Source organism: Nipponia nippon, unplaced genomic scaffold (genome assembly GCF_047370975.1).
Source record: "Nipponia nippon isolate SJK-2023a ecotype South Korea unplaced genomic scaffold, ASM4737097v1 scaffold_4, whole genome shotgun sequence".
NCBI classification, from domain to species: Eukaryota; Metazoa; Chordata; class Aves; order Pelecaniformes; family Threskiornithidae; genus Nipponia; species Nipponia nippon.
Window position 1 is genome coordinate 50560729 of NW_028262358.1, and position 13780 is coordinate 50574508.

The 13780-nt window shown below is 40.2% G+C and overlaps 1 long non-coding RNA gene across 1 annotated transcript; it reads left to right on the forward strand.

Moving 5' to 3' along the window:
* Window positions 1-11: 11 nt before the first annotated feature.
* Window positions 12-10249, forward strand: LOC148053299 (uncharacterized). The gene is made up of 4 exons (XR_015708764.1): window positions 12-260; window positions 682-832; window positions 2981-3036; window positions 7724-10249. It is a non-coding gene; the product is annotated as an uncharacterized LOC148053299 (long non-coding RNA).
* Window positions 10250-13780: the final 3531 nt, after the last annotated feature.

The following is a 13780-nucleotide window of genomic DNA, read 5'->3' on the forward strand; positions in this document are numbered from 1 at the left end:
GGGAGAGCCCCGGCGAAGCGCGCGGGCGACCGCCCCTCACAGCGGCGCCGCGGTCTCGCGCGGCAGAGGGGGGAGAACCGAGTCGGGGGGGCGGTGGCGGTTGGTCGCGCCGCGCATGCGCCCGCGGGCGGTGGGCGGTGCGGGTGGCGGAGCGGCGCGAGGAGCAATTTCTAACCGTTGGAGCGGCGGCGGCGGGGGCAGGAGAAGAGCGCGGTGTGGGGCTGAGGCGCTGGGGCCGGGGGAGCTCCCCGCAGGCAGCCGTAAGCGGCCCTGCGGGAAGGTGGGGAGAAGCGGGGGTGGCGGGAGCGGCTTTCCTCTCCGCCCTCTCCGCGGCGGTCGGCCAGACGGCGCGCACCCGCCTGCTGCGGGAGCGGTTTAACGGCCGCCTGCGGCCTCGGAGGGGCGCGGAGCGGGCCGGGGGCCTGCCGGTGCTGCCGGAGGAGAAGCGCGGGCTGTGGCGGCCCAGCCTTAGGCTCGCCCCGTCCCCCGCGCTCCCGGCCCCGGAGCAACGACGGCGTCCCCCGCCTGCGGCTGGCGCTGCGCAGCGCCGTGCCCCGGCCGGGCGGCTCGCCCGCCTGGGCGCCCCGCGGCAGCCTGGGCCGTCCCCCGGGTCCCGGTGTCGGTGCTGCCTTCCGCCCGAGCCTCGCCGGCAGGCAGTTAGACGCCCTTTTTTGCTTACAGGGCAGCGCCGTGTTTTGGCATCAGCCATGGCTTGTTTGACGGGTTTGGATGAGAGACGTGATGGGAGCAGCAGTATCCGGCAGCCAGAACCAAAAGTAACGTGCTCCATCCACTGTAGCTGCAGAGGCAAAGCAGCGCGACGCGGTTGGTTGTACGTATTCCTCCTTCCCCACACAGCTACTTGGTGTTCTTACTTGATTTTTATTACTTGGGATGTCGGCAGGAAGCTTTGATGCAATTTTCAGTAGCTCAGTAGAGCTTATGTTATAAAGCTAGATAGAAATCGCTTCGTTTAGTTGGCTGAAAATAGTAATTTTTTAATAGGACTAGGTATAAAGTCTAGCTATTGCTTCAAGTTCTGTAGAAATTCAAATGTATTTTCATACGTACTGCACGGTATTTGAAGAAACTCTAAATATGAGGTTAATAGCAATGAACAATGCTTCCAAAGCTAAAAAGAAGCACAGACACATTGTCATCTTGACAGGTTTATTGGGTATTGACAATTTTATTGGGTATTGTCAGGCAGTGTTATTGTACTTTTCCTGAAAGATGTACATTGACAAAAATGTAGAGAAAGTGTCATTCTCATAATAGTAAAAATGCCTTGGATTATTCCATTCCTTCCAGCGTTTATTGGATTTTTCTCCTTTAAACGTGTAGAACTCATTATTTAGACATGAGAATTTTTATTTCATTTCAGGGTTTTGTTTACATTAAGTAAAAATTAATGGCTTATGTAAGATAAGTCAGATTTATTGCTTCCATCATTTTAAAAATGTATGTTTAGCAAGAAAATATTATTATTGTTATCAAAGAAAGAGTAGCAATGTTACAAACCATTTTTTTTTTAAATATAGGTTCTTAGTCCATCAATAGCATGCCCAAAGCACACTGGAGTATGGCTATGGATGATGAAACAGTACAGTTCCTATTTAGTAACAAGATTGTGTTTGCTCTTTTCCAACCTTGTTTAAAAATCGTGACAAGTTAATACACAGCCTTATATGCCTAACAAAATTGCCATCCTTTTATTTGTTGTAGATCAGTCTGAAAGCTGATGCATTTTTGTAGCCCTTTATTTGCTAATTTTTAACCAGTGAGTGAAGGCTCTTTTTAACCCTGAGAAAACTTGGTATCGAATACTTCAGTTTGATTAAGGGCATCCGTCAGACGGCAGGCTTTCATCTTAAAATTAGATGAACTTAGATAATGTTAGAATAATTGTTCTGGACTGCTGATCCTTACAGTAAAAATAGCATATGGAGACTTTTTCAGCAGATTTGGTGCAGCTGTTCCCATACTGCTTCATTATTGTCTCCTGCACATAAAGTGCTTCCAGTGCTTGAATGTGAGCAGACAAAATAAGCACACAGTAGTAAGGTAAGAAATACCAGCACAAGTTGTTGTGCAGTAACTATCAGTTGTCTTCCCTCCTAATAGGAACAATGTAGCTTATCCTAAGCTATTTTGCACTTACTTACTGGAGAATAAGATGGTGCACACTAGCAGTTACTGAGGAATCAGTCATGCAGCGCAATGCAAAATTCAAGCTCCAGTTTGCTTTGTCTTAATCTGAATTATTTTCTCAGTCTGAACAGTACAGAAATTGAGGGAAAGCTATGTGCTGAAGCTGCCCATGTAATTAGGTGTAAATGACTTAAGAAAAATTCTCATCCTTGATTTTTCCATAAATACTTCAAGACTCTGGATGTAAATAATTGGAAAAATGCCCTTGGAAAAGCTGAATGCTTTAACAAAATGTGGGTAACTCACCATTAGTTTAAAATAAGCAAATCAGCATGATATCTTTCTTCATCAAGTAGACAGTAAAAACAAACAGTCTGCCTTTACCTTCCCACACTTCCATGTCCCAGGAAAGGGTGTTTTAAGAGTGCCTGGGAGATGAAAGTTGAACTGGTTCTGGTTAAAAAGCTGTGAGAAGGTATAGCTCCCATCAAGACTGCTGTGTCTACAACCTGATCTACAGAGGCACTAGAAATACTCTTGCACTGTATTGAATTTTGCAGCTTTCCCATGGGGGAAGAGGCGGGGGGGCGGTGGTGGGACGACAAGCACGACACACACAGGGCTGGGTAAACTGGTCCTGCAGGTAAGGGGGAGAGGTTCTGTGGCATTGATGTCAGGGGTGGAGGGGTGGGTGTTGTTTTGGTTGGTTTGTTTCAGGGTAACCGGCTCCTGTGGTCATGTGAGGTTCTCTAGGTAACAACCCAACGCCTTAACTTCTGTCTGGATGCAAGCAGAAATCCCTGTCTTCAACTCTTATGTTTTCATCTAGGTAGTCCTTCTTGTATCATGTGACCTGTAGCGTTCTCCAACAGCTGCTCTTTTAAGGTGAAGTTTTATTGCATTAATCTTATCTTGAAGTAACAAAAATTATGATAATGCCAGCAGCAGCCTCTGTATATTACAGTAAAGGCCTGCAATGATCATAAAAAGCAAATTCAATTACTGCTATAATGTTCATAGCTGATAGCACCTTGGGAAATAGGAGAGCTGGAGGCTGATGACTACTGGGAAACATACTCTTTTAGTTAAAGCGTGGCTCTTACTTCCAGTGTCTCTGTTGACCAAATCATAGGCATATACAGTTGGATGTCATCAGCCTTCTGCACCACTGTCTATAACAGGAAGATACCAATGTGCTATACTGCACTTCTTTAGGGAAAGAAGCGATCCTTCACTTACTCATTACAGTCACTTGAGAAAAAAATATGATGTTTGTGATTCAGTATTGAATCGTTCATGGTGTACCAGATTGTAGCTGCTGTAACTGTAATGCAGCAGTCAGACATGGCCGCTACCAGATGGACATCTGAAATGCATTCATCTCTGGAAGGTAATTAACATGTGAACAGAATAAGGTCTAGAGCCAGACTAAAAATCTCAAGAACCAATTATATTGAAATTCTGTGATGTGTCTGACAACAAAAAAATGCTTTTTTGACATTAAGCCAAACTGACGGGTAACTTTTCAAACAGAAGCCATAGCAGTGCATCATTCAAAGCAATAAGGAGAAGACATAGTGTTCATAGTCTAAAAAGGGAAGAGGGTTTTTTTTGTTTTGTTTTTTTAAGAAGTCTGTGTTCCAATGACCACCTCAGGTTCTTCATTTGTGCTAATACTTACCTGTCCACTCTGTGTGCCAGGTGTATTTTATCTGTAGAATTGGATGCTTTATTCCAGCTTGGAACATTTCCTGACGCAGCAGAGTTGAATGCTGTGTGTAATCTTGGAAGAGATAATGCCTAAATTCGTCCACTACTGATGCTAAGTGATTGCTGAAGAAGTGGAAGAGACAGGTTTTAAACACACCTTAGTCTGTAAGGATTCAGATTTGCATCTTCTATACTTAAGGTAGTTCAAGCTGTACAACAACTGTGAAGAAGGGTGTAGTAACCCACAGTATCACTCCTGTTAGAACTGGCCATTCCTCAGGCTGGAATAAAGGAGCCAGAAGAAGAGCTATCTTTGTGATTCATCCACTTAAGTAAGAGTAGGAAGAGCTGCATTCTCACTGCTCCTGTGGTTGTGTATTAGTTATGCAGTCATTAAGTTGGGGAGAAAAGACAACGCTAAATCAAACAAAAAAGTATTTTCCACCTTTGACCTAAATCTTGTAACTGTCACTTTTCTTGGTAAGGTACGTATTCCATATACTTTAAGTTACTGTGATAGGATACTGTTAGATAGGATGGGGGGGGCCTAAATTCTGCTTCATCAAATATTAAATGTTTTGTTTAACTCTCAGTAGTTAGAATTATAGAATAGTTTAGGTTGGAAGGGACCTCTAAAGGTCACCTAGTCCATCCCCCCTGCAATGAGCAGGGACATCTTCAACTAGATCAGGTTGCTCAGAGCCCCGTCCAACCTGGTCTTGAACGCTTCCAGTGATGGGGCATTGACAATTTCTCTGGGCAACCTGTTCCAGTGTTTCACTGCCCTCATGTTAGTGAAGGCATGGGTATCTCTGTGTTGGGTTTCGCCTTATCTGAGTACCAAACAGCCATGGTTATGCATGGAAAAGATGTAAATCAATCTACAGTAGAATGTATTACATCAATGTTCAAGATTGCCATACATTAATCACCTATTAGATTATATTGTTCTTTAAGTAGATAATTTCAATGGGTATGGAATGTACATGCTGTTTCTTTATGTACTACTATGCAGACATTTCTCCAGAAAAGATAGCATTCTAGCAACGAGAAAATGTGTCTGTCTAGAGCGGCTGGTAGTTCTGCTAGACTCCCAAGAAATCTCTGTGAGTTAAAAACAAAGTTTAGATTGGTTTCATTTCACACTCTTCAGCAGGAGATCAAAATGAATCTCGTGTATGCCAGTTTTATTATAATGTTGCTGAGAAAGGCAGAAAACTGTGAGAAGGAGGGAAAGAAAAGCAATCTGAGGAAGCATAGAAGAGAAAAAATTACCAGTAATTAGGGAGAGAAAACTAAATTGAGGTACTACATTGTAAATAGAAAATTTACCTACTGTATCGTCTTGTTCATAACAGCACTTAAATTTAAAAGCTGGGGAAAAAAAGCTGATTATTCACAGAACATATTTGAATTGTGCATTTTGAAGGTATGTTTTGCCTCTAAGCTCATAAACTTCCCTACATCTTGTAATTTATAAACACTTGCGTTGTTTTTGTGCAGTTTACTGTTAGATCATCAATATTCTTCCTAGCTCACTAAAAGAAGCCAGATAATCTCTTGAATACACCATCCACATTTCCAGTGTTTCTCATCCCATGCACAGTCCTATAGCTTCAGTTAGCGTGTTAACTGCACTTCCCATCTGCACAGTCACAAAATTACTACCTTAGCTATACAGCTCCGGGCTTGCATAGGGAGGGAGTTTCAAATGGCTTCTGGCCTGTCCCTTGTGGAGAACTCGCGTATGGAAACGCTGTGTGAGGCAGCCTGTGCTGCTCGTTGCAGAAGTGGGAGTAGCAGCGAGTGTGTATTCCTGTAAGTGCTGCCTGACTCTGGGGGGGCACTGAATTGACCATTGCTACATATAATATATCTGTCATTGGAGTCCTGCTAACACACATTCTAGTTTAAAAGACTACAATATTAGGATATCTGGAAATTAAGACTATTAAGAGATCTTAGCCATTATTTCAGACATACCTGTTTTGTTTTTTACCTTCTGTCCAGTTTGCACTAGGTAGCTAACCTTAAAACTATCCAGGTTAACATTTTGCATCTTAATTGATACAGTTATCTCAACTACGGTAGTGCCCTCAGCAGCTTTTTTTTATTTGCTACATGTAACTAAAAATATAATGTTGAAAGACATATTTCTGTGTAAGATATGTAATCAAAAGTATTTTTACTTTTCACCATAGTAAGAAGTGTTTTCACCTTCACTGTAGGATAAAAAAAAAAAAAAAGAGACAAAGTTCACATCAGGGAAATTTGCAGATTTATTTTGGCAACCACAGTGGCAAAGAGCTGACAAGTAAAGAAACTGATAAATTCTGTTTTTCAGGTGCACCATCTTTTGGTAAAATACCATAGGTAATGTTAAATAGTTAAAATACCATTGGTAACTGTTGAATATAAATTAAACGCTTTCAGCCTTAACTTTGTAAATAGATTTAAATTAACGATTCTTCTCAGTTACTACTAAAACCAAGTAGAGCTTAAAATGTAATTGATGCATTAATTTAACTTTTCCTTTTAATATATCTGAAATATGAATGTATATGTATATTGACTTACACTGAGGGATTGCTACTGGTGTGGTGTTTATGGTTCTTAATGTTCAGTACGCAAAGAGCAGCAGTTCTTACACAAGGAGCTTATATTTAAATGGACAGAAAACATCTAAATGAATTATTAGAAAACTTTGCATTTTTTAAAACCTTCTGGTAATGAGCAAGAAACTTTTGTATTGGCTGGACCTTCTAACAAAATGTAATAAATCAGTCTGAAAAATCGAGAATCTTATTTTTTACTAGAAATCTTTTTTTCCCCACTCAAAATACTTCACATGTTCCCAGTCTTTATTAAATACAAATCCTTTTTTATGTATTTAATGGTGAAGACAAGTATGTGGAGTTACAAAGCTGTGAGGAAAGAAAGGGACCAAGTAATACGAATCTTAAAAGTTTCTGGAGATGAGACAGAATTGCTCAACAGTGTTCATCTGAAGCAAAGGACAGAGAGCAGTGCCACAGTAGTGGCTGATTTCCCACACAAAGACCACTGTGCTTCCATGCTATAGTATGCTCAGAACCTTGCTTTCTGCTTTATCTATTCATGGGCATTTGTGCCTTTTCTCTAAAAGCAAACAGCAATGTTCAATCACTTAATATTTTTATAGTCTTTTTTCACTTTAGGAAGCCTAAACTTGGTTTTGTTTGTGGATGACTTACTGTTTCCCATTTGTTCCTCCTACTCACGGTCTTTCTGTTGTATGTGGGAGGTCTTTACTGGAATATAGTAGCCACGTACGTTGTAGTTATGATATGTCCCAGAGCCCATTTCAGAGTTTTCTACTCTTCAGAAGCTATGAAACACTTTGTAGTAAAGTACTTCAAGTTGCTTGGATGAAAGCCGTTATAAAAGTATAGAGACTTATTGCTTAAGCACTTGGATAGATTCAGGATTTCCTCATAGAAAGAGGAAGCATCCCAAATCTCGTGCCATCTTTGCTGGCATGTGTAGGCTGGTGCATCTTAAGTCCCTGTTTGACTGTCACTGGAGCTCAAAGGACAAGTCATAACAATGAGTAAAACACAACTCTTGGGCTCAACACCAAAAGGTGAACGTTTCTGAATTGTTAGCTAATCGAGGAGGTCTGACTCATTTTAAGCTACAGTCGCTTCCTACAAGATCATATGATCTTACTTAGCTAATGATATATCTGATTGTGATTTAAAATTAGTTCATTGCTTGATTACAGTAATTCATTGTTACGAGTTTATAAGCACAATGAAGGGTGGGATTCACTTGCCTTATGGTATTCCATGTGAATCTCCAGAAGTTCACTTTTCTCTCATAGTTCCTGGATCGCATCTGCCAGCTCTGTGCAGATGTCTCTCTACACTTCTTGGGCGCCTGGAGCAGCCACTGCAAGCTGTTGAACAGTCAGCTGAATCTCACTGTAAGCACGCAGAAACATTTTTCTGTTAACCACTTTTGCTCTCGGAATAGTCTGAACAACAGCTTGGGTTCAGGATTTTGACAACAACTAAATTACTGTGTTGAAGGTAATGTGGTCATTCCCTAGCTTTGGCTTTCAGAAGTGTGTCAGTATTTTACATTCATGAAGCCATTGTGTTGGATAGGCCATAGAGTAGAGGGGCAAGGGGGTAGGCTGAAAAGTTCACTGTAGTGTAGAAGCATAATGTATGCAAAATGGAGTAATCGCCCAGATTTAGATATAGTGGTCTGATAAAAAAAAAATCACTGCAGCTAAATTTGAAGTGTCTAGAAATTACACTTTACCCTGCTGGCCAGCTCTCAAATTCTCTTAATTTTTTATTATTAGTTTGAAATGTTTCATGTTTGGTCTCCAGTTGTGCTTGCAATATAGGAAAGGGAAACAGAACAGATTTGCTGCATATTCAAATGACTTTTGTACAGATCCAGTTCACGAGTCTAGATATTCCTGTTCATTTAGAACATGAGAAGTTTCCACGTACATGTTAGAACTTTTCTTATAACTTGGAGAAAGTGGCCTTAAAAACTTCTGTAATGGGCAGCTTTATATTATGGAATTTGTTCTATCATTCATAAATAAAGATGATCACTGAAATGTTAACATCTCGTATGGTATTGTATTTGTTTTAAAATACATATTTGAGTTTCATGGGCAGTTTTCTTCATCACCTTTCGCATGTTTGCATAACTTGTCAAACTAAGAAAGAAAGGTTATTACACTTAGGTTGATTACAAGTTTTTGTTTTTACAGAACAGGTGTGACAGTTGCCTCTGTTTTTAGCACACACCCCAAATCCTGATAGGACTGAAGAGCTGTTGTCCTATCAGCTTAAGGAGCAGAAAAATGCAAAAATCAGTTTCCAAGAGAGTGTACTCCGCTACTGAGTTTGCATAATGATACTGTTTTATTACGTATTAACAAATGAGTATTTAGTCTGGTCTGGCAAGATGCTCAAAAAACAACAGGCTCTGGCAGGAACTATAAAGAAAACACTACTTGAGGCACGGCAGGAAAAAGTTATCTTCAATTTTTGTACTTCTGTTTTGATTAAAGGTGGTCAGCATGAAAACAGGTATTAAGTAATCCAAATGAGGCAGCCTTCCTTCTTCCCACCCTAGAAAGTCCCGGAAAGCCCCTGTTATTTGGGAAGCTGGCAAACCACTTCTTTGTTAGAGGTGGAGAGGAGGCACTGCTGGACTTAAAGAATTTCCCCATCTCTAGAATTTTTCTACTTGCTTTTAAAAAGTCATGAGATAGCCAAGCAGATGGGGCAATTTTCATGCCAGAAAAAGGTCTTCCCCTTAGCAAGTCAATTAAAGTATACATCCCTACCTTGGTGTTCCTTTTGGGTGGTCTATTTATAGCTAGCCATCTGATCTTCATTACTAGAGGCGTAATTGATCTTTTGTCCCATTCTGAAGTTTGTATGCACCTGTCTTGCAGGTTAGTAGTGAACTCAATTATCCCTCTGGCTACAGATAATCTTGGTACTTCATTAGAAGTTTGTCAGAGTAGGTGGAGTCCTTTGTGTTAGATTGACAGCAGGTGATTAGCGGGGGAGTCATAGCAGCGTACGCACAGCTTGCAGGCTCAGGCTTGTGCCTGATGTTACATCGATACGTTCGCTATTTGGCTTCAGTTCGCAATAGGGTTTTGGGGAGGGCCGGGAGCAAAAACCAAAAACCAACCAGACAAACGAAAGAAACCAGGCCAGCTGAGTTCACTTAAGGAGGAGACTGAAATATGGAGATTAATTTGAAAAAAGTATGCTGGGACTTTTCTGTTATCACAAGTACAAAATAGTAGATTAGCAATGTAGTAAGGTAAGTGAATATTACAAATATTACTAAAATGACCATTTTGCATATAGTATTGATGTAATTCTCTTGTATCTTCATATGATTGTTGTGGAGCTTGGTGAATTGAGTGAGTTCCGTTATTTCATTCTACCTTTGTCCTCACCGCAACCAAAAAACTGCTCTCTTCTGGCTGCTTATGATGAAGAATTCTAGTATGTGTGAAGTCATTATTTGTGTCTAATTACAGACTTTAGTGGCCTTTGTGCCCTTTTGGCTGAAAAGGATACCTAAGCACAGCAGTCGGAGGTCACAAGTCATTGTATGTAGGTAGTGTGATGTAATCCTTCAAAATTAATTTGGTCTCAGATCATGAAATAAAAATTAAATAATTATTGAATGTATTACAACATTCCCTCATTTTTAAAAACAGAAATGCAAAAAAGAAAAGTTGCAGAGTTCCATGTGTGGGGTTGGACTAGATGATCTCAAAAGGGCCCTTCCAACCAGAACGATTCTGTGACTCCGTTCAATTATGAAAATACATTAAATACCAAATTTTATTCATGTTCTGTTTCTTTGTAATTTTGGACTTTTTGACAGTGGTGTTTGTTAGAAATAGTGGAGTTTTATATATAAATCTATACAGCACTAGGTCCAAACTGTATGGTTTTGTAGCTGCACAGCAGATAATAATATGCTTTAAGCTACATTGCGATCTCATTACCTCTCGTTACCTGTCAAATTACCTAAAATTGCTTTTCATATCACCTACTTGCCCTTTTACGTAAGCGTGTTCAGTTTGTGTGTCAGCGTGCGGACCACACGCTGGAGAAGCATTTTGAGAAATTTCTCCAGCTTCTGAAACATGAAGCATTTTGCTTCTCCTCTCGAAAAATGACACGATAGAACAAAACTGGGAAGACAGCACACGCACCCCCCCCCCTTCGCACGGCTGTCCTTGCAAAGCGGGGCTGTTGGCTCATGCGCAGAACAGAGCCAAGCAGCGAGACTGAGATTGTATTGACAAGAACAAGATGAATGGCCCCCTGGAGACTGGGGGGTTTGTCTGCTCGTTTCCACCACCTTTTCATCCTTTTGTGCCCCCTTTCACTTCATATGCAGATTAACTCAAACCAAGTCCTCGCTAAATACTCTTTTTCACTTTAGTTTTGGAAGGTAGACGGAGGATCTAAATATTTATGAGGCTTTTTTCCTCTGGTTTATGATGCACTCTTGTTGAATGTTGAGGAATTACGTTAATGAATGCATGCCTGCACACACAGACACAGAAACCAGGCAAAAGGAAAAAAACCACACAAAGCGTTGTCAGCTCTAATGTCGGCACTTACTAAACAGTTCCCATGGAAAAAAAAAAAAAAAAAAAAGCAAAGAGAGATTTAAAATCCGTTGCCAGGAGAAAAATAAATCGTATGGCTGAGCACAAAAGAATGAACAAAGTTTCATCTTTGCTTTCCTCAGCTGCAAATGTAACTCTTGTTTCAGCTCTGAATAAATTTGAAATAAAACATGTTAGTTGAAAAATGAAAGCTTGTCTAAAAAGTCTTAACTGAATTTATGGTTTCAGTAATGAAGGCACAGCTTCAGTCCTCTACAAGTTTCCTTTAACATCAGTAGCAATAAACATGATATGTATTTTTTTTTGTATGATACAAGGTGCACTTAAGTATCATTTAATTTGAGTTACAAGTCAAATAATTAAATGAAACTTTTTTCCATAATTTTGCTAACTTCAGTACATTTTATTAGGAGGGTTAGATTTTATGAGACTGACATGTTTTCTGGAAACTAAACTGACATTTTTTTAAATTAAATACATAGAATATCCTGAGATTATAGCTAAATATGCTAGAGTTTGAATTTGTTTTCAGTATGGGTAGTTCAAAACTGTAACTTAAGGAACATGCTTTTTATAGATGGAAGACCATTGCATTAAAATACTAGAACTGAAATATGGATATATTAATTCTTTTAATACTACATTGTCAAGAAGAGTCATTTCTTCAACCTTTAATCACCTCTGCCTTCCTTCTACCCCTTTTTATTCCCTGATGCACACATAGCTGTGGCAAACAGAGCCTTAACTCCTACAAGTGGGACAGTAAATTCTTTCATATTCATGAACCAGAACACGAGATCTTAAAATGTGCTTTTGTGCTATCATTTTAAAAAGTTACTTACAGAAGCAATTGCAGAATGTTAACTCTTAACTCTTCAAGTGCAATGGTATTTCGTGTCTAGGCTCTGTTTTTCATATTTATAATATGCATATCTGAATTTCATAAAACACTGCCCTAATAAATATGTTCATATTTTTATTGTACTTTGTTTTCAAGGCATTCAATTTCATATGTAATTAATTCAATAAAGCCATCTACATTTCATTTAAAGTTATTGTTTATGATTTTCAAATACTGACTTTGCTGTTTTCAGTTACTTCGCCTGTGATACCCAAGGGTTAAGTGAAACAAATTTTGCTTAGCAGATCCCAAGACACTAAAGTTGTATACAACCTAATAAAAAATTAGTATTTGACAACTGGAATTGCATCACTTTTGCTTAGTCTTTCATCCTTTAACCTGCATCTTCTCCCCCTTGCTTTTTTTTTTTTCTCCCGTGAGTCTACATTGCCAGTTGTGACCACAGATGCCATTTTAGATGTTGTTGAAGTACTTAAACCCCCTAAACTTAAAAGTGATCAAAAAAATCTCAGTTTTGTCTCTTAACTGGGGAGATTTCAAACTTACCTGGACTTGTCCAGCCTGGGCAAATTGAAGCACTTATGTGGGATCTTAGTGAAACGTATTTGCACATCTGTATAATGACTCGCCTCTTTTTCCTGTGGGTGGATTTGCAGGGAGGGGAAGAAGGACTTCTATATATACACGTACAGGACACAGTGGATTAATAGGGGAATGAGAAAAATGCGTCAAGCTGATAATTGTTGGAAGAAAAGAGCAGAAGAGAGATGAGATACTTGAATAAGCTTTAAAGAAGGAAGAATTGGAAGCAAGGGAGAGAAAAGCTGGGGAAAAACAACGAAGAGTGATGTGGTGGTAGAGGCAGACATAACGGAAAGTTTTTATATGGAGAACAGTAAGGAAAAACCAAAGTTGAGAGAGTTCTTGGCTTGGGGGGAGGGAGGGCTCCTTTTAAGCTATTAACACTCCCAAAGAGAGGAGGAAAAAACTGGCACACAAGCCGAGGTCATTGAAAGTAGTTTTTTGGGGTAAGAAAGGTGGATGAACTATAGGCCTAAGTCAGGGAGGAGGTATGTCAGAGTCCTGTAAAAGGCCTTCATTTATAACACCAGAAAAGTACCCCCTCCAAAAAAAAAATAACCATCCCAAAAGCCAAAGAGACTGTAGCCCACAGGAGTGCCATATTAATGATGAGGAAAGCAATTATCTGTACTTTGCCCAAAAGAAAATGGCACAGGAAAATACAAGAATTAACGAAGACAGGAAGCCTGAGCTAGACATCATTCACACGCGCCCGTCAGCTGCACCTCAGTCCAGCACGCTGACGGTAAGGACAAGCCACCTTCTCCAGTCTCGGAAGTTTATCTAGAAACCAGGGACCCGTGTGAGGAGCCAGAAAGTCCTGTCTAGAGCAGCGGGACTTCTGGCCTGTGTATTAGCTAGCTCACATTCTTTAAATAGAATGTAGGACATAAACTAGTTACCTAAGCTGAGCACTTATTTTCTTCCTCTGAAACCATTTGCATCCACAGATTTCCACAGATCCAGTAAACTCTGCTTCCAGAGGATGAAAATGCACAAATGCAATTGCACAAATAAAACAGCAATGCTTTCAGTGGATTCTTAAAGGCAAGACCACAAACCTACCTAGTGATCTTCTGCCTTGTGAAGTTTTGCTTTAAAAATCACCAAGGGTAGGAGCACATTCTTCACTACTGAATCAGAGAGTAGTACAATGGATTCAGACTTCAGGTCCCAGTGCAAAATCCTAATTCCTGGAGAAAAAAAAAAATAGGTCATGGAACTGATTATAAGGACCCAAATCACAGTGCTGTCAGGATTACCAAGCAGGTTAAGCTTTACAACAGTAGAAACTC